The 22,253-nt window shown below is 44.0% G+C and overlaps 1 protein-coding gene and 1 long non-coding RNA gene across 4 annotated transcripts in view; one reads left to right on the forward strand and one right to left on the reverse strand.

Moving 5' to 3' along the window:
• Nucleotides 1-7,649: 7,649 nt before the first annotated feature.
• LOC113902953 lies at nucleotides 7,650-16,672 on the reverse strand. The gene is made up of 3 exons (XR_003513969.1): nucleotides 16,403-16,672; nucleotides 9,430-9,522; nucleotides 7,650-8,182 (listed from the first exon to the last, which is right to left on the reverse strand). It is a non-coding gene; the product is annotated as an uncharacterized LOC113902953 (long non-coding RNA).
• Nucleotides 16,673-16,775: 103 nt separating this feature from the next.
• The window catches only part of NCOA5 (nuclear receptor coactivator 5), a 28,340-nt gene continuing 22,862 nt past the window's right edge, over nucleotides 16,776-22,253 (forward strand). Inside the window, exon 1 of one of the 3 annotated variants that reach the window (XM_027558388.1) lies at nucleotides 16,776-16,938. The gene's annotated coding sequence lies outside the window, so the exon portion shown is untranslated. The remainder of the gene's footprint in view (nucleotides 16,939-22,253) is intronic. The other 2 variants (XM_027558389.1, XM_027558387.1) reach the window with 2 other exon arrangements.

A 22,253-nucleotide genomic window follows, 5' to 3' on the forward strand; every position in this document is an offset into this window, starting at 1 on the left:
ATTCCATTCCAGTTCCTTTCCGCTACGTGAAAACAGGCACTTAGACTAGACCAGTCTTTCGTGGGCTCGCAGGACCCCTTGAGAATCTTAGGAGACTGGAGACCCCCTAGTTCTGCAGAAGCACACGTCCTTGTAGCGATTATTTCCCCAGTTCAGACCCTCCAAGCCTTTCCTGAACCAGTATTAACACTCTGCTCTGCAGCAGGGAACACCTGGGTTCTGGCCTAGGCTCTGCTTCTGATGGGCTGGGTGTCCTTGAGCCTCGGTGTGCTTCAGTGAAACCTAAGGAGCTTGAACTAGAGGGTGTTTGGGGTGATGACTCTCCAAGCTCTGAGTTTCTGGGCAGGGTCAAAAGGCCAAACTGCACAGAGCAGAGAGGACGGGAGAGAGCTGCTAACCCCATTCTCCTGGCTTCTGCTGCAAAGGGCACATTTGCAGACCTGTAGATTCTACCTTCAGGATCCATTCCCTCTCTTCTATCCCCTCTGCCACAACTTTAATTCAGAGGCTCGGCATCTTTCACCTGGACTGTCACAACAGCCTCACTCATACAGTTAAGTATTTGTTGAGTCTCTGCTATGTTCCAGGTAATTCTGAGCCCTATCTCTCTCTCACTGTGCACATTGTTGCAATTCTGTTTGTAGGATCTGGTCTGATGGGGGCACTTCACTGCTTAAAAACCTTTTTGCGCTGCTCTGTACCCTTGGAGAAGACTCTTGAGAGTCCCTTGGACTGCAAGGAGATCCAACCAGTCCATTCTGAAGGAGATCAGCCCTGGGATTTCTTTGGAAGGAATGTTGCTGAAGCTGAAACTCCAGTACTTTGGCCACCTCATGCGAAGAGTTGACTTACTGGAAAAGACTCTGATGCTGGAAGGGATTGGGGGCAGGAGGAGAAGGGGACGACAGAGGATGAGATGGCTGGATGGCATCACTGACTCGATGGACGTGAGTCTGAGTGAACTCCGGGAGTTGGTGATGGACAGGGAGGCCTGGCGTGCTGCGATTCATGGGGTCAAAAAGAGTCGGACACGACTGAGCGACTGAACTGAACTGAGACCCTGTTGTTGTTGTTCAGTCACTGAGTCTTGTCCAACTCTCTGCAACCCCATGGACTGTAGCACACCAGGTTCCTCTGTCCTCCACTATCTTCCAGAGTTTGCTCAAATTCATGTCCATTAAGTCGGTGATACTATCTGATCATCTCATCCTCTGTCACCCCTTCTCCTTTGCCTCCTTTGTCTTTTCCAGCATCGGCTTTTCACATCAAGTGGCCAAAGTATTGGAGCTTCAGCTTCAGCATCAATCCTTCCAATATATGTTCAGGGTTGATTTCATTTAGTATTGACTGGTTTGATCTCCTTCCTGAACAAGGGACTCTCATCTGAGGATGGTCCAAACTCCTTCTCCTGGTGCAGCTGAGTCTCCACTCAGCCCCACCCTCTTTTCCCACGTTCACACCCTGCCGTGTCCTACCATGCATGCTGGCTTCAAGCATCCTCGCCTTTTCCTCACTTTCCAAAGGCACAGTCGTTTTTTTCTTCTGTCTTGCTGTTTTCCTCCTTCCTTCTCCTTCCTCGAATGAGTTTAAATTTTACCTTCTCTTTAGATAAACCTCCTCTTAACTCCCTGAGACAGAAGTAGATACTGCACCCCACCTTCGCCCCTGCTCCCATGTTCCCACAGCATTAATATGCTGAATTCTCAACCCATATGCCTGGCCCCATTTGATGGTGAGCTCTTTGAGGGCAGGACTGAATCTGTCCCAGTCCTGGGCACCAACACATTTGCTGAATGAATAAATAAGTGAGTAGGTTCAATAACTTCTTATTCTAAGCACAGTCTCCGTCAGAAAGGAGGTACTAAGCTGGTAGTTTCAACACAGACCTCAAGTTGATACCCGTAGTCCCAGAACACTTGAAATCAGAGACCAAGGAATTTCATGAAAGTCACACAAGCATGCCTGGGATAGAGACAACATTAAAATATCTTTTCCCTTTTTAACCCACTTTGAAAAACACAAGCACCATTTTCATTCCTAGGGGGGCGGTGGAGGGGGGCGTTACTATAATAACTTAAGCCATTACTTATTCTTTATTTGCTTGATTCTAAAATTGGGCCCTTCACAAAACTGCCTTGGGAAGCAAGTACACAGGATTAAACATTAATTATATTATATAAAACATATCATAGCAGCAATTAAAGCAGCTTAAATTAATGTGTGAAAGAATAAATAGTAGCCTCCGGGTGGCCCCATGGGGCGAAGACCAGATGAGATAAAGAGAAGATATTTTAGTATATGCATATCCCGAGGAGACATGGGCTGGCAGGCATGGGCCCAGAGAAGGCATCGAATCTTCTTGGGCTGAGAAGAGTGTGCTGGCGGAGGAAAGAGAAAAGATGACTTCTGGGGAGGGTGACAATATTTCAGAGTCCCACTGAAGGGTGAAACCGTGAAGCATTCAGTGGAGGGAATAGGGCAAAAGACATTCCAAAGAGCAGGAACCCAGGATTTTGAAATCACAGAAGAAATGGCCTTTGTAGGGAGGTGGGGGCGGTGGGGGAAGTCCCAGGGCCAGATAAATGGATGAGAAGCGGGCCTGAAGGTCAAGTCTGCAGCACTGCTGGAATCTGGCTGCTAGGTGGTTCTAAAATACAAACCCGATTGTGTGCCTCCCAGACGTGAAGCAACCCCACAGATCTCTCACTCCCACAAGCCCACAGGGCCTCAAGGCCTGCATCTCTGTCCTCCCTGCCTTCAACTTTCCGCTCCAGACTGTGCTGTCATCGCTGCAGGGAAAGCCCTTTCCCACTGTCCTTTCATTGAACCAACTCTTTCTGTTTTTAAAAAGTATTTATTTGACTGCGTGGGGTCTTAGTTGTGGCATGCAGGATCTTCGTTGCATCATGCAGATTCTTTCGTTGCAGCACACAGACTCTAGTTGTGACCCTCGGGCCCTGGAGCTTGCAAGTTTCAGCAGTTGTGGCTCCTCTGTCCATGGGATTGTCCAGGGAAGAACACTGGAGTGGGTTGCCATTTCTTCTCCTTGAGTCTCCTTAAAGAACGTAGGATTTTTAAAACTTATATATACATATATATATATATATAATTTTACTTTATTTTTCATATTTTTTGGCCTCGCTGGGTCTTCACTGCAGTGTGCAGGCTTTCTCTAGTTGTAGCATGCAGACTTAGTTGCTTCATGGCACATGGGATCTTAGTTCCCTGAGCAGGGATCAAACTCGCATCCCCTGCATTGCAAGGTGGATTCTTAACCACTGGGCCACCAGGGAAGTCTCCCAACCAGCTCTTTCTTATCCTTCAAGGCTCAACTCAGGTGCCTCTTCTCTGGAAAGCCCTCTCCATCAGCCAACCTGGGATGTGCACCCCTAGCTCCCCATGCCTGCTCAGAACCCTGGAGCTGCTTGCCTAGGTAAGACTCCAGCTCTACCACACCGTATTTCAATTATTCTGTTTACTCACAGAACCAGTGTATTGAGGTGACTCAACTCAGTGGGATATAATAATGAAGCTTTTTTCCCCCTAATCTCTGCCTTCAGTCCTGCTGTGTTGAATCTCCATTTTCCATTCCTTAACGACATCTTGGGCAGATTGCATTACTTTAGGATCACTTTCTGTTGTTAAGCTTCCATCCTTGAAAGCTTTATTCTCAAACTCAATTTAAATCTCATTTGATCTTCTCCCTTACTTATCCAAGGATTGACTTGAGCCAGGACCCCACTTGTTTGGATAAAAACTGGAAGTGGGTGTGTGGCCTGATTGGGAGACATACCCTGCTACCATCCCCTTATTGAAATTGGGAGGAGGGAGCGGGAACAACCTTCTGTAACATGGCCCTCTGTCTGTTGCTTGACCCTGCTTCCCTGGCTAACCCAGGGAGGCAAGTTTTCATCCATGGAGCATATAACCTTCTTAGGGTCTTCCTCACTGCCAGGTTCTCTGACAAGGGGCATCTTGCTCAGACTTGAGCTCTCCTAACTTGTCCCACCACCAGCAGGGCCCCTGCCACTGGTGGGACCCTCTGCTCAGCAGTCAGTCTGCTTGAGCGGGGTACCAGAAAGCCTAACTACTGGAGCATCCACCTGACCCAGAGAAAACTCACACCTCCTGGTCAGCGACTCTACTTCCTCCCCTGTCCACCCTTCTTCTCTCCTGCTCAGATAAGCACAGGAGGACATCAGCAGATCTGTTGCCAAGTAACCCCCGCCACCACCACTTGGGAACAGTATCCCAGCATCCTCTTCTTGAACTCACTCTTCAGTATGCAGGAAGGACTACCAGAGAAAGGTGTGGGGGTGGGAACTATCTTCTGCCATAGATACTACATTCCTCAATAAAACCAGAGAACTCCTCCCTCCCCAGGATTATTATATGGCAAGGAAAAGGAAAGCAAGGGATTGGCTAAGGGATATGGGACCATTTCTGCCCCACTAGTAAACCTTGGAGAGAAAGTACTGCCTCCCGTTTGGAATGCAGGTTACAAAGGGTGGGCCTGTGGCTTTTACCAGCTCCTAAGTAACGGGGAACTCTCACTCAACGACCTTTGGATTGGGCCCTCACCCATACCTGAATTGATTCCTGGAGAAGATGATTTTTCTAGCCCGAGGCCCACAAGGAGCCCAGGCACATGCTGATGCTAAACAACATGAATGTGAATGTGGGGTGGATGTGGGACCATGAAATGAGACTGAAAGGATGCACTGGAATCCACCTGCTCATCCCCACACTGTCCAAAGTTTAACTGCCCGTCTCTTCCAGATGACCGGACTCTCCAGCTGGGATTCCCAGGCCCAGGAGTGGACAAAAATCTTTCCCCCTCAGCTCAGCAGAGCTGGCTGGGAATTTATCAAAGAGAACTAAGAAACTCAGGAAAGAACCCAATCAGAAATTAAGGAAACATAAGAGCTAGCAAGTGAAAGTGAAGTTCTTCAGTCGTGTCGGACGCTTTGCGACCCCGTGGACTGTAGCCTACCAGGCTCCTCCGTCCATGGGATTCTCCAGGAAAGAATGCTGGAGTGGGTTGCCACTTCCTTCCCGACCCAGGGATTGAACCAGGGTCTCCTGCATTGGAGGCAGACACCTTAACCTCTGAGCCACCAGGGAAGCCTGGTAATGGAAAGAAGAAGGAAATGGCAACCCACTCCAGTACCCTTGCCTGGAAAATTCCATGGACTGAGGAGCCTGATAGGCTCCTCAGTCCATGGGGTTGCAAAGAGTCGGACACAACTGAGTGACTTCACTTTCACTTTCAAGAGCTAGCAAAAGTAACAGGTGAGCTGACAAACAAGTTCTTTTTTATTATTATTATTTTTAATTGGAGGATGATTGCTTTACAATGTTGTGTTGCTTTCTGCCAATCAACGACATGAATCAGCCATAAGTATATGTATGTCTCCTCCCTCCCACCCACAGAAAAGCTCTTTATCATGATCTGGTTAAAGCCCCTCACTGGCTTGGCTGCCCTAGACAAAGACGACTTCATGTCTGGCCCACAGCCTTCTCAGACTCTGAGATCTGGAATAAGAGATGGCTTTGGTTGAAGGAAGGGCTTCCCTTGTAGCTCAGTCAGTAAAGAATCTGCCTGCAGTGCAGGAGACCCGGGTTCTATCCCTGGGTTGGGAAGATCCCCTGGAGAAGGAAATGGCAACCCACTCCAGTATCCTTGCCTGGAAAATCTCATGGAGAGAGGAGCCTGATGGGTTGCAGTCCATGGGGTCGCAGAGTCAGGCACGACTGAGCGACTAACACTTACTTACTTACTTAGGTTGGAGGAAGGGATCTGAATTCCGTACTGGGGCCTTGAGATCCTGCATTATCTGGCTTCCGCTGACCTCTCCCTCTTCTGGCCTGCTTGCTTGCTACACTGCAGCCTGTAAGGCCTCTCGGCTCCCCACTCAAGAGCCTTTGTGTTGCTCACTCTACCTCAAACGCTTATCCTTCACTCTTCCTCTGCTATCTCACTATTGGGCTTTCCCGGTAAATGGCATCTCCTCAGAGTGGCCTTCCCTGATTACCTTATCTAAAATGAGTTCCTCCACTACCAAAGGTATTAACTCTTTACTCTGTCATCCATGTTGAAAATCAGCTCAGATGTCTAACTGTACCTCCAGGCTTCCCCTGTGAAAATTTTCTGGCAGACTGTTAATCATTATGGTTTCAGATTTTATGATGTAAAAATACCTAATGCCAAGCTCAGCTATCCATTAGTTTCTTAGAGTAGAGAGAGCATTCAGTCCAATCTCCTACGTAGCATCTTGTTGGCACCTCACTCACATGCCCTCCATGTACATGTTCCTGTTCCCTACTTGAAGCACGTGTGGCCTCTGCCTGGGGGACCTTGGGTGGTTACAAGAGCTTGTTGAGGTGTTGAGGATGTCTGGACAGAAGTGCCAGAGTCAGTGGCCTTAGGAACAGCCATCTACAATGACAAGAATTTGATGGATGAATATCCTAACTCCCTTATCGTTTTCAGTCATTCAGTTATGCCAACTCTTTGCAACTCCATGGACTTGACTGCAGCACACCAAGCTTCCCTGTCCTTCATTATCAATCAGAGTTTGCTCAAACTCATGTTCATTGAGTCAATGATGCCATCCAACCATCTCATTCTCTGTTGCCCACTTCTCCTCCTGCCCTCAATCTTTCCCAGCATCAGGGTCTTTTCCAATGAGTTGGCTCTTCAGATCAGTTGGCCAAAGTATTAGAGCCTCAGCTTCAGTAGTCCTTCCAATGAATATTCAGGGTTGATTTCCTTCAGGCTTTACTGGTTTGATCTCTTTACAGTGCTCATCCTTTAGGTGGGATAACTCAGAAGCATGTGTTCCACACTCTCTCCCCATCAAGATTACGCTCCATTGCCCCTTAACCAACCCTGTAATGGCTTCCTTCCCCTCCCTGTTTCACTTCTCCCACACCCCTATCTGCACTTCCTGGGGCCGACTCCTAAATAAACTAGTTGCACTTAAGTCCTAGTCCCAGTTTCTGTTGTGGGGAGAATCCGACTGAGGCACTTTCATTTGTGTAGGAGGAACCGAGCAGCAGGAAGTGGGGTAGCTAGGTGGGCAGGAATGTGGCCTCTGAAGTCAGAGGCCTGAGTCCGAAGCCAGGTTCTGCTCCTGACCATGTGGCCCTGAGCACTTTCTTAACTTCTGGTTTCTCCTCTGTTAACATAGGCCTAACGTAAGAAGAAGGGGCTATATATATATGTATACACATATAGCTGATTCACTCCATTGTACAGCAGAAACTAACATGATATTATAAAGCACCTGTATCCCAATTAAAAAAAAAAACTGGCCTAACAGCTCATATGATTATCATAAGAATTAATTATGTGATTTTCCTCTAATATCCACTAAAATATTTATATTAATCATTAAATTAGAAAACTGAGTCCTAGAGAGTGTATGTGCTAGGTCACACAGAAGCCTGGCACTCTCATATCCCACTTCAGAAGATTGTGCTCTCGTCTTCCCTGGGCTGAGGACGATACAGTCACAGGGTTCCACTTGTCCTAGACTTTGAATTTTCCTAGGTGGAACTGGATGTTTATCTGTGCTGTCCAATAGCGCTTTCCAGAGAAACATTCTGTATCTACACCATCCAATAATGTAGCCACAAAGTACATGTGCCTGTTAAACCCTTGGGACATGGTAAGTGCAACCAAGGAAGCAGATTTTTTATTTACTCCTAATAAACATAAAGTGCTTGCCAAGTCACTTCAGTCGTGTCCAACTCCTTGCAACTCTCTGGACTGTAGCCTGCCAAGCTCTTCTGTCCATGGGATTCTCGTGTAGGAATACTGGAGTGGGTTGCCATTTCCTTCTCCAGGGGATCTTCGGGATCCAGGCATCAAACCCAGGTCTCCTGTATCTCCTGCATTGGCAGAAGGGTTCTTTACCACTAGCGCCACCTGGAAAGCCCATGTATTGCTAGTGGCTATGGTTAAATTAGACAGCTTGGGTCTAGAGGATAGGGGTTGGGTGATGGTGGGAAGAATCACTTCATTTTTTTCTTCTTTCCTTATTTCCTCTTCCCTCCTGTCACCTTTCCTAGCCGCAGTGATCCAGCCCCCTATTCACAGCACTCTCTGCCTTTCTCTCCTTTATGCTGTGTTCTTCGGAAGGAAGGGACTGTGACAGCCGTTGTATTTTCATACACCCTGCAAGGTGAAACAGACTCCTTTGTGATCCCCGTGTTGAAAGACAACACGAATACCTGCTATAAATATAGCTGAATAAAGATCCTTTTCTAGATGGCTTCCATTGTTCCCTGTTCGCTTACAGTATTCATGCTGAGATAATTTCCAGCTTCTGAGAAACTCAATAGTTATAAAACATACCATTACCTCATTTTCATTTTATTAGATTTACAGGTCACAAGACTACTTTGATCTTTACCAAGTTCATCATTAATGGTTTCAAAATAATGTTCTTTCTGTTTCAGCATGAGCCCAATACAGAACTTCCTACTTGTGTATTCTTTTATCTCCTGCTTCCTACTTTTACTGTCTAGACAATAGCAGCTAATGGAGTCTTTCAGATGCCAGTGTGTATTTCACACTCACGAAGAGGTTCCCCACAGAACTCTGTGACCCCATAGCAAAAGCAGGAAAAGTGATTTCTTTCCAAACCATCTAATCCCAATGCATGGCCTGAAAAGGTCTGCCTGAGTCATATATCTGATAAACCATCAGCTCTTCAAGGCTACACTTCCATGGTACCTTTCAGTAATTCTGCTGGACACAGTGGGACACACACGGGCTTGGGTGCCTGACAGATATGGGTTTGAATCCTGACTCTGTTGTTTAGCTGTGAGAAAAAATAACTTGTCTGCTTTGAGTCTCAGTTTCCTCATTGTAAAATGAAGGAATAGGATACTTATTAATACTTTACAGGGTACTAGAAAGACTAACGGAGAAGGCAATGGCACCCCACTCCAGTACTCTTGCCTGGAAAATCCCATGGACGGAGGAGCCTGGAAGGCTGCAGTCCATGGGGGTAGCTGAGGGTCGGACACTACTGAGCGACTTTACTTTTGCTTTTTACTTTCATGCATTGGAGAAGGAAATGGCAACCCACTCCAGTGTTCTTGCCTGGAGAATCCCAGGGACGGGGGAGGCTGGTGGGCTGCTGTCTATGGGGTCATATAGAGTCGGAGACGACTGAAGTGACTTAGCAGCAGCAGCAGCAGCAGCAGCAGCAAGACTAAGAGGATTTACATAGGAAGCAGGATATTGAAGTCACTAAAAGCACAGATTTCCTTTCTAGTATACTGTCCTATGACCTTGAGTAATTAACCTACCTCTTTGAGCCTCAATTTTCTCATCTATAAAATGGGACTAGTAATACCAGTGTTGCAAGGATTAAATAACAATATGTATAAAGTCCTCAGACATGACTGACTCACCTCTTAGTATACCCAGAGGGGAGCTTCTCATCTCATTCTTCCCAACCCAGGGATTGAACCCAGGTCTCTTGCATTGCAGGCACATTCTTCACCCTGAGCCACAAGGGAAGCTCAAGTCAGCGACCACATTTTTTTTAATGGAAATAAAGTTGATGTATATGTGACGGGTGTACAGCATAATGATTCACAATTTTAAAGGTTATACTTCATTTATACTTATAAAATATTGGCTGTATTCCCTGTGAAGTACAGTATGTCCTTGTAGTTTATTTTATGCGTTAATAGTTTATTAACCCCTTAACCTTATCTTGCCCCTTCCCATTGGTAACTACTTGTTTGTTCTCTATATCTGTGAATCTGCTTCTTTTGTTATATTCACTTGTTTGTTGTATCTTTTAGAGTCCACATATAAGTGATATCATAACATTTGTCTTTCTCTGACTTATTTCACCATGTTGTTGCAAATGGCAAAATTTCCTTCTTTTTAATGGTTGAGTACTATTCCATTGTATATATAAGCCGCATCTTCTTTATCCATTCATCTGATGAGCAATTAGGTTGCTTCCATATCTTGGCTGTTGTAAATAATGCTGCTATGAATACTGAGGTGTGTGTATCTTTTTAAATTAGTGGTGGGCTTTTTGCGGGGAGATATATATCCAGGAGTGGAAATGCTGAAACACACGGTAGTTCTATTTTTAGGGTTTTTGGTTTTTTTAATGCTGTACCCCTTGGTTTGTGTTCCCCAACCAGGGGTTAAACCCAGGCCCTCAGCAGTGAGAGGATGGAATCCTAACCACTGGACTGCCATGGAATTTCCAATTTTTAGTTTTTTGGGAAACCTGCCTACTCTTTTCTACAGTGGATGCGCCAATTTACATTCCCATCAACAGCATATGAGAGTTCTCTTTTCTCCATAGCCTTGCCAACATTTGTTGCTTGTGTTCTGATGACAGGCATTCGACAGGTGTGAGGTGATAGCTTCTGGTTCTGATTTGCATTTGCCTGGTGATTAGCGATGTTAAGCATCTTCTCATGTGTCTGTTGGCTATCGGCATTTCCTCTCTGGAAAAATGTCTATTCAGGTCTTCCACCCATTTTTTAATCAGGTTGTTTGGTCTTTTAATGCTGAGTTGTATGAGCTGTTTATATATATTGGATATTAACCCCTTATTGGTCATATGATTTGCAAATATTTTCTCACATTCAGTAGGTTGTCTTTTCATTTTGTTGATGATTTCCTTTGCTGTGCAAAAGCTTTCTAGTTTAATTAGGCCTCATTTATTTTTGCTTTTATTCCCTTTGCTTTAGGAGATATATCAAATATTACTACTATTTATGTCATAGAGTGATTGAATACTGTTTTTAGAACAGGATTCTTAAGTTTTTTTTTGTGTGTGACGTTATGGACTTCTCTGACCATCTGGAGAAGACTATGGACCCTTCTCAGGAAATGTTTTTAAATGCATAAAATATGATAGATAAGGTTACAAAGAAAACTAATTATATTGAAATACAGTCATCAAAATATTAGAAATACAAAGGTGTGATATAGCACTGAATATGCTTCTTAATTAATGGTTTAAATAATAAGATCTTGTGGCAAGCCTAAAATTTACATTAATTTCAAAATAATGATGAGCATAAACAATAATTCAAGACCTCCCTCACAACTGTAATGTGATTTGAAATATCTGTGCTCTCTGTTGGAGACAACATAGCAAGCTCTGCTAACATTATTGTTTGTTGACTACATTCCTAATTGAAAGAAAAGTTTAATTTCAGTAAGAGGTAAATGAAAATAAGGAAGTAGGTTTTTCCCAGTTTGTGAAAAACCTCACGTCAAGTGCCCCTGCTTTATATTTAGTACCCCTTTATCCTCAGCTGTGAGATTAGGCGGTAACTCCCAAATTTTCCTCATATTCCATTGCACAGCCTCTGATTGGAAAGGTAATTTTAAGAGAGAAAAGCACAGTTCTCTAAGAGTGCAGGGACCTCCCTGGTGGTACAGCGGCTAAGACTCCACGCTCCCAAAGCAGGAGCCCAGGTTCCATCCCTGGTCAGGGAGCCAGATTCCACAAGCCACAACGAAAAGATCCTGTGTGCCACAACTAAGACCCACTGTAGTCAAATAAGTAAATTAAAAAAAAAAATTTTTTTTAAAGAGTGTGCCTTAGGCTGGCAAGCTACTACCAGCTAATTAATGCTTATTGGCAGGCACTGTTCTAGAAGTTTTAGACATGCTAACTCAGCAACATTCACAATAATCTTTTGAGACAGGTCTTTTTACTATCTCTGTTTTACAAAGGAGGAAACTGAGGCACAGAGAGGTTAGGTATCATGCCCAGGGTCACACAGCTGGTAAATGGCAGAGCCAGGATTTGGAGCCAAGTAGTCAATGGCAGAAGGAAATGGCAACCCACTCCAGTGTTCTTGCCTGGAGAATCCCAGGGCGGGGGAGCCTGGTGGGCTGTCGTCTCAGGGGTCGCACAGAGTCGGACACAACTGAAGCGACTTAGCAGTAGCAGCAGTCAATGGCAACCCACTCTAGTATTCTTGCCTGGCAAATCCCAGGAACGGTGGAGCCTGGTGGGCTGCTGTCTATGGGGTCGCACTGAGTCGGACACGACTGAAATGACTTAGCAGCAGCAGTCTGAATCCATAGTCTGTTCTCCTATCAGTTCAGTTCAGGAGCTCAGTCATGTCTGGCTCTTTGCGACCCCATGGACTGCAGCACGCCAGGCTTCCCTGTCCATCACCAACTCCTGGACCTTACTCAAACTCATGTCCATTGAGTCGGTGATGCCATCCAACCATCTCATCCTCCATCGTTCCCTTCTCCTCCCGCCTTCAATCTTTCCCAGCATTAGGGTCTTTTCCAATGAGTCAGTTCTTCACATCAGGTGGCCAAAGTATTAGAGTTTCAGCTTCAGCATCAGTTCTTCCAATGAATATTCAGGACTTATTTCCTTTAGGGTTGACTGGTTGGATCTCCAAGCAGTACAAGGGACTCTAAAGAGTCTTCTCCAACACCACAGTTCAAAAGCATCAATTCTTCGGTGCTCAGCTTTCTTTATAGTCCAGCTCTCACAACCATACATGACGACTGGAAAAACCATAGCTTGATGAGATGGACCCTTGTTGGCAAAGTAATGTCTCTGCCTTTTAATATGCTGTCTCAGTTGGTCATAGCTTTACTTCCAAGGAGCAAGCGTCTTTTAATTTCATGGTTGCAGTCACCATCTGCAGTGATTTTGGAGCCCTCCAAAATAAAGTCTCTATTCTAAATGGGGAAGGGGAGTGAGATTTAAATTAAAGCCCTTAGGATGAGTAGCAGTTAAAGAGGTGGCAGAGAAGGGAGTGGGGCGGGGGGCAGGGGGATGAAGGTGTAGGAAATGGCCTGGGAGAGGGCATGGCCCAACTGTAAATGCCTCCCTCCCTGCCTCCCTCAGAGCATCTTATTGAGCAAGGATTCCCACCAAGACCAGCACAGAGGAATGAAGAACTTCTGGGCCTTTATTACATCATGTGGATTCTTTGAGATCTGGACATAAGAGATATTAATTCTTTTGCCCGGAAAAATGCATTTATTCACATAATATTGTAGAGGGTTCTAATCAAAAGAAAATTACTGGCTGAGAAGGACACAGCGTCACTTCTGCGTATTCCTGCCAAAAATGTTTGACCTGAGTCGAACAATGAAGAAACATCAGAAAGCCTGGATGAGGGATGGTCCTTAAAATAAACGGCCTGAACTCTTAAAAAATGTCAAGGTCAGGAAAGACAAAGGAAGACTGAAGAAATGTTGCAGATTAAAGCAGATGGAAGAGATTTGAAAACTAAAAGGCAACATAAAACCCTAGACTGGTTTCTAGACCAGAAAAAAAATCTTTTTTGTTTCTTTTGCTCTAACTGACATTAGTGGGACAGCTGGTGAAATTCAAATAATAGGTTTGATAACGCAAAGATAACATAGAGATACTAATAATTTAATCTAGCATAGTAGATTCAATAATACAGAGAAACAGTTACAAATTGAACAAGGTAAAATGCTCAACATTTGGGGAATCTGGGTGAAGAACATTCAGGAATTCTTTGTACTACTTTTGCAACTCTAATGTATAGCCAAAGTTATTTGAAGATTTTCAAAATATTTCTAAGTATTGTGAAGTCTAGAGCCAGAGGGGTTCATGATGCAGTAAATGACTGCACTTAATCTGCAGCTTGTCTGAGCTCTGCACATCCTCTTCATCTACAGGAAAAGGCTGAGAAGTGCTCTCATGAGATAATTAGCAGAACAGGGTGGCGAGAGATTCATCAGTTGTGGAGTACAGTGCAACCTGGGAGTCAAAAACCCAAGTCACTCACCTCCAATGCTCTATGACCTTAGGCAAGTCATATAAGCTCTTGCCCCAAATGATTTACCTGTAAAATTGACGTAATAATAGTATTTACCAAGGAGAATATCTACATGACATCATGAGAGGGAAGGAATCCTTAAACAAGACACCAAACACTACAAACCGTGAAGGGAAAGATCGAAACATATGACTACATTAAAAATTAAAACTTCTCAGTGATGGGATACCATCAACAAAGTAAATCAACAAACCACAGAAAGAAGACCTAACTAACACAAGATCAGTATCGAGCATATGTAAATAACTCCTATGGATCAATACGAAAAACATAAATAAACCCAGTGGAAAAATGGTCCAGAAATATCAACAGACAGAAACCTGGAGAGCCTGTAAGAAAAGATGCTCAATATCACTAAATTCAGGAAAATTAAAACTGAAAAAAACATATCATTTCACACATATAAGTGAAAATAAATGAATAAAGTCAGAAAATATCAAAAGTTGGCAAGTATATCTAAAAGTGGTGTTATATATTGCTTGCACAAGTATATACTAGTACTTCTTTGGAGAGCAATCTGGCTATTAACCTCCTAAAGTTCAAGATGTGGTATACTACAAAGTCATCAATTCCACTCCTAAGGTGTGTGTTCTAGAAAACTCTGACATGTATGGGCTTCCCTGACTACCATTGGCTCAGAGGTAAAGAATGCCAATGCAGGAGTCTCAGGTTCGATTCCTGGGTCGGAAAGATGCCCTGGAGAAGGGCATGGCAACCCACTCCAGTATTCTTGCCTGGAGAATCCCATGACAGAGGAGCCTGGCAGGCTACAGTCCATGGGGTCACAGTCAGACACAACTGAAGCAACTTAGTACAAAATATACCTGAAAATGTATGGAGAGTGAGTATTTATAGGAGAGAGGAAGAAAATGGAAGGAGAATCTTAGTTGTGAGTGAAAGGTATGCATTATATTATTTTATGTAGTTTAATGTATGTTTGAGATATTAAGGAATTTTTAAAGTTTAAATTATATAGCATCAGAACAGAGAGCCAGAAACAAAAATAAAAATTTTAAAGCATATAGTATCACATAGAGTTGTTGTGAAGAGTACGAGATAATGTAAAACTTCTCGGTGGGTAAAGTAACAAGACAAAGTTGAGTCACAGTATCTCTGTTCCTGTATATCTAACTAAAAAGTAATAATAAAAAGTTGAAGCATATCAGCCTAAATTAAGAGTATTCAACCAAACAATGAAAAGAGTACCACTATATGTCATAAGCACCAAAAAGCAGCAACTGAGTCAAGTGTCGTTTTTCACCTGACACAGAAAAGGATATCAGGAAAGCAGGTGAATCCACAAAACCCTGAGACTCCTCACCAAGAGTGGGTGAACAGCCTGGGATAAAGTAAAGGGGAAATTCCTGGGAGTAGAAGTCCCTATCTGCCTTCAGAACCTCTCGGCCAAGGCAGGAAAAAACCATACAGCTTCCATTTTCCCAGGTGCCATGATGAATTACGGGAAGGATCTGAAGGCCAAGCATACCTGCTGATAGGCATCAGACACACTCTGTACTATTCATAAGGAGAATAACTAGACAATAGAGTGCATCCCTATTTCTTTCCTTCAGTTATTTTTGTTTGTGCACAAGTGTGATTGTTTGCCTAATTTTATCTCTCCACTGCACTGAATCTCCAAGACAGCAGGGATGGGTCTGCATTTGCTCATGATAGCAAGTAGGTGTATAATAAACCATAAGGCCACCCTGTAGGTGTATAATAAACATTCAGTGAATAAATTAGTGGAGGGACCTTATGAACTGGTGTCAAAGAAATCTGATTTCTCATAGTATTCAAATCCCACTGCCACCATTTTTATTTTGCATGCACTATTCACAAGAATTTCCCTGGTGGTTCAGATGGTAAAGAATCTGCCTGCAATGCGGGAGATCCGGGTTCGATCCCTGGATTTGGAAGATCCCCTGGAGAAGAGAATGGCTACCCAACTCCAGTATTCTTGCCTGGAGAATTCCATGGACAGAGGAGCCTGGCAGGCTACAGTCTACGCAGTCGCAAATAGTTGGAAACGACTGAGCAACTAACACACACATTCACAAGGACAAAAACTTGACCCATGGGGTTTGCAGCACTTCCTAACTCACAAAAAGCCTACCTGATTCACATAGCCATCACTGTGATTAACAGAGTGCATTTACAACTGTGTGAGCAAATTCCATTTACTGTGACAAATATATTCTGCAGATTAAATGAGCAATACAATATTTTACATGCTTCATGATCAACAATTACTTTCTGGGAAATTTATTTTTGACACTGAGTGAATATTCCAGAAAAAAAGAAAGAAAGAACTCAAGATGAATCTGTGACTGTATCACCAGAATCCTTTGGCCTCTTGTCAGTAAAACTAAACAAGATACACAGCCGCTTTGCTGGTGCTCCTAAGTTGCTTCAGTCCTGTCCTACTCTGTGCGACCCCAACGGTAGCCCACCAGGCTCCTGTGTCCACAGGATTCTCTAGGCAAGAATACTGGAGTGGGTTGCCGTTTCCTCCTCCACACAGCCTCTTTAAACGTAAACAAAACACTTTCTCTACCTCTCTGCTTTGTTCCTTGTGATCCGGAGGTTACATGAATATATGTATTAGTCTCCAATACACACATCTATAGGTGTTGAGTCTTATACAGGGCGAAATCAAAGTATTCCAGGATTTAAATGATCTCTTTCCACAGTTACAGAGGAAAGAAGGCACTCTGAAAATCTGAAGAAAGGCGAAGCCCTTTAGGATGGTGGCGACCAGGCCTGGGACCCATCCTCACCCGAAGACGCCGTTGCTAGGCAACCCCTTGAGGTCTCAACCGCCAAGCGAGCCACTTCCCCGCCCTCATCGCTAAGGAGATCGACGCTCCAACTCAGTCCTGCCGCAAACACGCGCGCTGTTGCGACATTGCCGCGCCTGCCGCTGCGTGCGCGCCCTCTGCCCCTACTCCCCGCCCCGGCCGCCATTGCCTCGTGCCCGCGCCGGTCGGTTGGTGGCGCCTTTGTCCTACGGCGGGCAGGTGGGCTGAGGCGGAGGCGGCAGCGGCGGGCCTGAGGCGGAGAAGCGGCCAGCAGCCCGCTGCGCTGGTAGCGGTGAGTGCCGGGAGGCGGTGGCCGTTCGCCGAGGCGTGGGGCTGACGGTTGAGGGGGCCCAGGGCCGGATGGGAAGGCTGAGGCAGGAGGGCCCGCTCGACGCGCGGCCGCGACCGCGGCCCCCCTGCGTGTGCGCGCGGGGTTGCGCATGCCCGGTGCGGGGCGCGGCCTTCTCTTGACTACCGTCGAGCGCAGGCCCGGTCAGCCGGGGCGGCAGGAGGTGGGCTCGGGGCCGACGGCTCCGCACCGCCGCCTGCGGTCTGAGCACGACCCGCCGATAATAGCCCTTGTGGGGCTCCTCTGTAGGCTCGGGCCTCACATTCCACGTCTCCTTCTCGAAACGTGAAGTCGCTCGCCTTCGGGTCCTCAGCTAATCGGTGGCGCAGTCAGGATTCGAACCCGGGCCGAGGCGGCCTGCCTCACCGGGCTCTCTGCGCGGCGCGCGGCGCTGGGTGGCGAACCGAACGCGCTGTCCCGCGTCGCCGCCGCCTCGCGGCCTCTTGACAGCATCCTCGAGGAGTCTCGTTGTTATTTGACATTCCCCCTACACACACCCGTTTTAATAGCGCGGATCCGGGCCTAGGAAACGGGGAAAGCGACCGAGCCCGCGGTTACCCTGGCAACTAGCGACCGAGCCAGCGTCCCAACCGGCTGGTTCTCCGTCTATGGAACCTGGGCACCTTCTGCACCCCGACGGCTCGCCGGGAGGGTTTTTTTTAATGACGGCGTTTCCCCAGTTTCAGCCTTTCGCGTTGCACTTTTACATCCATGTACCCATCTGAACAGCTATTTATTTACCAAATGTTACTTTTTCTTCTTTAAACTGACTTTTCCCCCCTCTTTTAAAAATACATTTGTTTAAGGTGGAAGCGTAAATCACCGTTTAATGGAAAGCCAATTCTTTAATGCTCATAAAGAAATAAATACTTACGTATTAAAGTAAACAGTGCGTCCTGATTCCTCCTGAAATTATTCTGCGTTCCACGCTTTGGGAAACGCTGCCCTAGGAATGTGGGGTTAATTGTGGTCCTTCTTCCTTTTAGCGCTGTGCACAGAATTTCCCCCTGAGACTTAGCGGACTCCATGAAACACCCTAGGGTCTTCGGGGGTAATAACGTTAAAAGCTTTCTCGTTGTAAACCGTTCTCATCATTAACTTACGCGGGATAGTCTCAGAGAAACTTTGCGCTCAAGAGCACCCGGTGTGTCTCCTCGGTTTTCTTGTGGCATTGTGGTGTGGTACCTACCAGATAGTTCGACAAAAATGTTTTGCAAACGCCGGTGGATCTGCTTTGTGACAGCTCTAGATTTCATGTTTTGCGTATGAGTCAGTCTGGGTATGAAAACTAACTGGTGTTGACTTTTCCAAAACAGTAAAGCCCAAACTTTGCTTTGTGAATATTGGAAATCACTGCAGTATGTCGACATCAGTTTCTTCCTCCATTCTGGTTTCTTTGCCTTTGCTTTAACTTGTCTATCACCCTCCAGATACGTTTTTGAAACCTCCGACAGTCTTAACGTAAAACATAGAAACAGTGATTTTCCTTGTAGACTGTGCTGGAGAAGGCCCACAGGAAGAATTTTTCTAGGTGCAGGTTGTTGAATGGCCCAGGCCTCTGAACACCACGGGTTGAAGGAGGCATTGACAAATTAACTTACGCCTTAGTTAACATTGTGTTCTATTTGTAGTCTGTTCATAAGCTCTGTTTTTGTGTATGAGAGAGCAGATTTACTTTAACTCACTGAGAGAGAACTCAGAAAAGTCAGCATAGGCCTTTCAAGGGCTTTTTCCTCAAAAGGCTGTGTAAAAAATCCTTATTCCCTGGGAGTACTTTGTGCAGGGACAATGTAGAATTTTTGAAAGGCTAAGGTAATTTTTTCACATTTCAAAGCAGCAGTCCTGTGTGGAGAAGAAATGAGAATTTTATTTTATTCCAGTCAATTTCAGAACTTCAGTAAATGGAACCTCATCTACCAGTGTTCAAAAGCTAAGAATAAACATTTTTTGGAAAGGCTTTAGAAGTCTGATGAGAAAGAGCACCTGACAGTTTGAAACTTCCTTTTAAGTATCCATTGCAAGCATTCGTTCTCCATCGCCTGCAGATGGCAGTGCCTTTGTACAGCTTATTGCTGTTGAGCAAATTATTGGAATTCAGTTGTGCTTTTAAGAATGGAAAACCTTAGGGTGGGATGATTTGAGAGACTAGCATTGAAACATGTATATTATCATATGTGAAATAGATTGCCAGTCCAGGTTCGATGCGTAAGACAGGGTGCTCAAGGCTGGTGCACTGGGATGACCCTGAGGGATGGGATGGGGAGGGAGGTGGGAGGGGGGTTCAGGATGGGGACACATGTACACCCATGGCTAATTGATGCCAATGTATGGCAAAAACCACTACAATATTGTAAAGTAATTAGCCTCCAATTAAAATAAATTTATTTAAAAAAATAATGGAAAACCTTTGGAGGAACTATATTTAACATTCTGTTGGGTTCCATTTACATTGTTTCTTTGTTTTTGACGCTCCACAGGAGAAATTAACCATCTCTTCCTACACTCTCTGTTACTCTTGGTGGTGATGATAAAGTACAACAGGCAGTGCTTATGGTTCACAAAGCAGGTTTACAAATACCAACTCATTTTCTCCCTTCTGTCCTCTTGTGAGATAGGTAGACCAGTCTTATATCTTAAAGATTTTGTGGTCAAGTAAAATTGGGAAATGTTAAGGTAAAAAAGCAGCGTCCTTACTCCAGAACTTCTCAGAGGCTTTAACATACTAAACATATGCAGTGTGGATGTTCAAGAGAGGAAGGTATCCTGATGCCTTTCTCTTGCTCTCCTCCCACGAACAGCTTACGGTTGTAGTGTTCCCCCAAACCGACTACTCTTTGTGCTACTCTAGATTTGCTCTCTGTACCTTGCTGTTAACTAATACTGACCATATGTCTTTAAGACAAACACTTTAAAAGCTCCATCAGCCTTTTTGTGCCTAAAGGTTTGTCCTGTGAACAGCATAAACATTTGCCTAGACTATTCAGTAACTTGAAGTAAACTACTGAGAAGTTAAAAGGGCAGTAAGCAACAGAAAATTACCCTCTGTGATTCTCATTAGTGAGAGGCATTAAGGAAAGGATCAGTGTTAGGGCGCTGTCTGAGGCAGCAGCACATGAGGGAAATATGAACTATACTGACAGCTAAATATGTGATGCCAGCATGCCTGCTGCTTTTTAAATGGTGGTTTTATTACTGCCAAATATGAATATTTATAGGGATGGTCATTTTCATTCTTTATCTTATCACTAAAAAATGAAAGATAATAGGTCAACTGGACTAATTGCATTAATGTTAAGAAAATAATTCCACTCAAAAAATCAGAACTTTTCCAAACCATAAGACTCTTTTTCCTTTTATTTCATGTTCAAAACATTATTGTTGACCTATGCAAAGACCAACAACTTTAGGCAAAGAGCAGGAGAACTTAAGTTGCATTAATGAACAGTTATAAAGCAGAATGGCTTACAACTTTAGCTCTAAAAAATATTTTGAGTGGTCTCCTGGTTTGGATCTGGAATGATAGAATTACTGAAAGTTAGGTTGATTCTGCAGCTAGTGAGCAAGCTGTGAAGAACTTTGAATTACAAGTCATTTGGCTTTTAGGTTGCATACTTAATTATGCAGTTGGAGACTGAGATAGAGATGATACAAGAAGTTTGTTTTTAATCTCTCTTCAGAAATGACTTTTGATATCCAAAAGAAAAAATAGGAAAAAGATGATTTTCATTCAGTTTTAAAACTTAGAGTTTTAAATATATAGTTGAACTTTTTTTCAGCCTTTGGGAAGATTACATTAGGACAGCATCAGAGTCACTAGAAACAGCTCGTTGGAAATACATGTTCTTGGGTGCAGCTTCCCATCCCCACTCCCAGTTGACCAGTCTGCAGATTTTAGCCATTGTTGTGACATGTTCTTTGTAACAGTTTATGAACTATTCCCCCTTGAACACAGGAGTTTAGAGAGGTTTTTAAATGGAGGACTTAAGTATACGTTCTGTATAAACTACAGGAATAAATAGATAATAGAGTAGCACTGTAGTTCCCAAATACCTACCAATAAACTTGCTTAAGTGTGGATTGGATTCCTAGGCTCTATCCTCAGATACTGAAAGTTTGAGAAGGGGTCTGGAAATCCCATTTTTAAACATCTTCTCAGGTGGCACTTACGTATCTTCATTAAAGAAATGTGATGTTGAGAATGAAAAGAAAAAATATATATGGGCGGGGAGAAGATGGGTAGTTGTTTAATGGGTGTAAGAGAGTTAATTTTGTAAGATGAAAAAGTTTTGGAAACCTATTGCCCAGCTGTTTATATTTGTGAATATACATAACACTACTGAACTGTACACTTAAAGATGATAAATGTAAGATTTTAGAAAAAATAAGGTTTGTTGTCTATTTGTTCCTGATCAGTGGATGGTTAGCTAATTAAATAATGAGTCCTCTAGCCATCAGTTCATTTTATATCCCTTTTTTGAAGGTAAAAATCATAACTTTTAGATATTTTTCTCCCCTCTAGTCCCTTCAGTGTCAAACCAATGATCTTCAAGGAACATTATTTTAATGGGCAATATTTTGAATGTCATAGATTTAAATAATCCCCTATTATTTTGAATAATAAACATAGAGTAAACCTTCATTAATTTGACTTCACTGAAACTCTTGTTTATGGTAGTTCAGTTCATAGCCTCCTAACATGCCCTCCTGCCACCAGTTTCTTCCTTTCCCATAGCAGAGATTTTTTTGTTATTTAGTCTGCTCTGGCTTGCATCTGTAATTCCTCTCTTTTCCTGCTCCTATCATCCCATTTCCTACAGTAGACTTCCTACAGTATTACTTACTGTGCCCTTCAGACCATTCCTTTCCCTTTGCATGTGCTGCAGTGACTTCTCTATTTTCTGGTAAACTCATTCTTCAAGACTCAGTTTAAATGTTATTTTTAGGCCTTCCAACCTCTTCCACCCATCCCTCGTCCCCTATTCCTCCCAGTGTTCTCTCTGCCCTGACACACACATACGCATAGGTAGGCCTTCTTTATCTCTGCTGTAAGCCCATTTTAAATTATGTTGTGATTATCTGTATACATGTGCCTCTTTTCTTTATTAAACAGTGAACTCCTTTAAGGCAGAGACTTAAGCCTTGTTATTTCCATATGTCTTAAGACCTAGTACAGAGTGTGATGCGTGGTTATGTATAGAAGCATTTGATGTCCTAATTACAAACAGTACTTTTTAAGTTCATTAATTTAGTTTTCTAAG

This window comes from Bos indicus x Bos taurus, chromosome 13 (genome assembly GCF_003369695.1).
Source record: "Bos indicus x Bos taurus breed Angus x Brahman F1 hybrid chromosome 13, Bos_hybrid_MaternalHap_v2.0, whole genome shotgun sequence".
Lineage (NCBI taxonomy): Eukaryota > Metazoa > Chordata > Mammalia > Artiodactyla > Bovidae > Bos > Bos indicus x Bos taurus.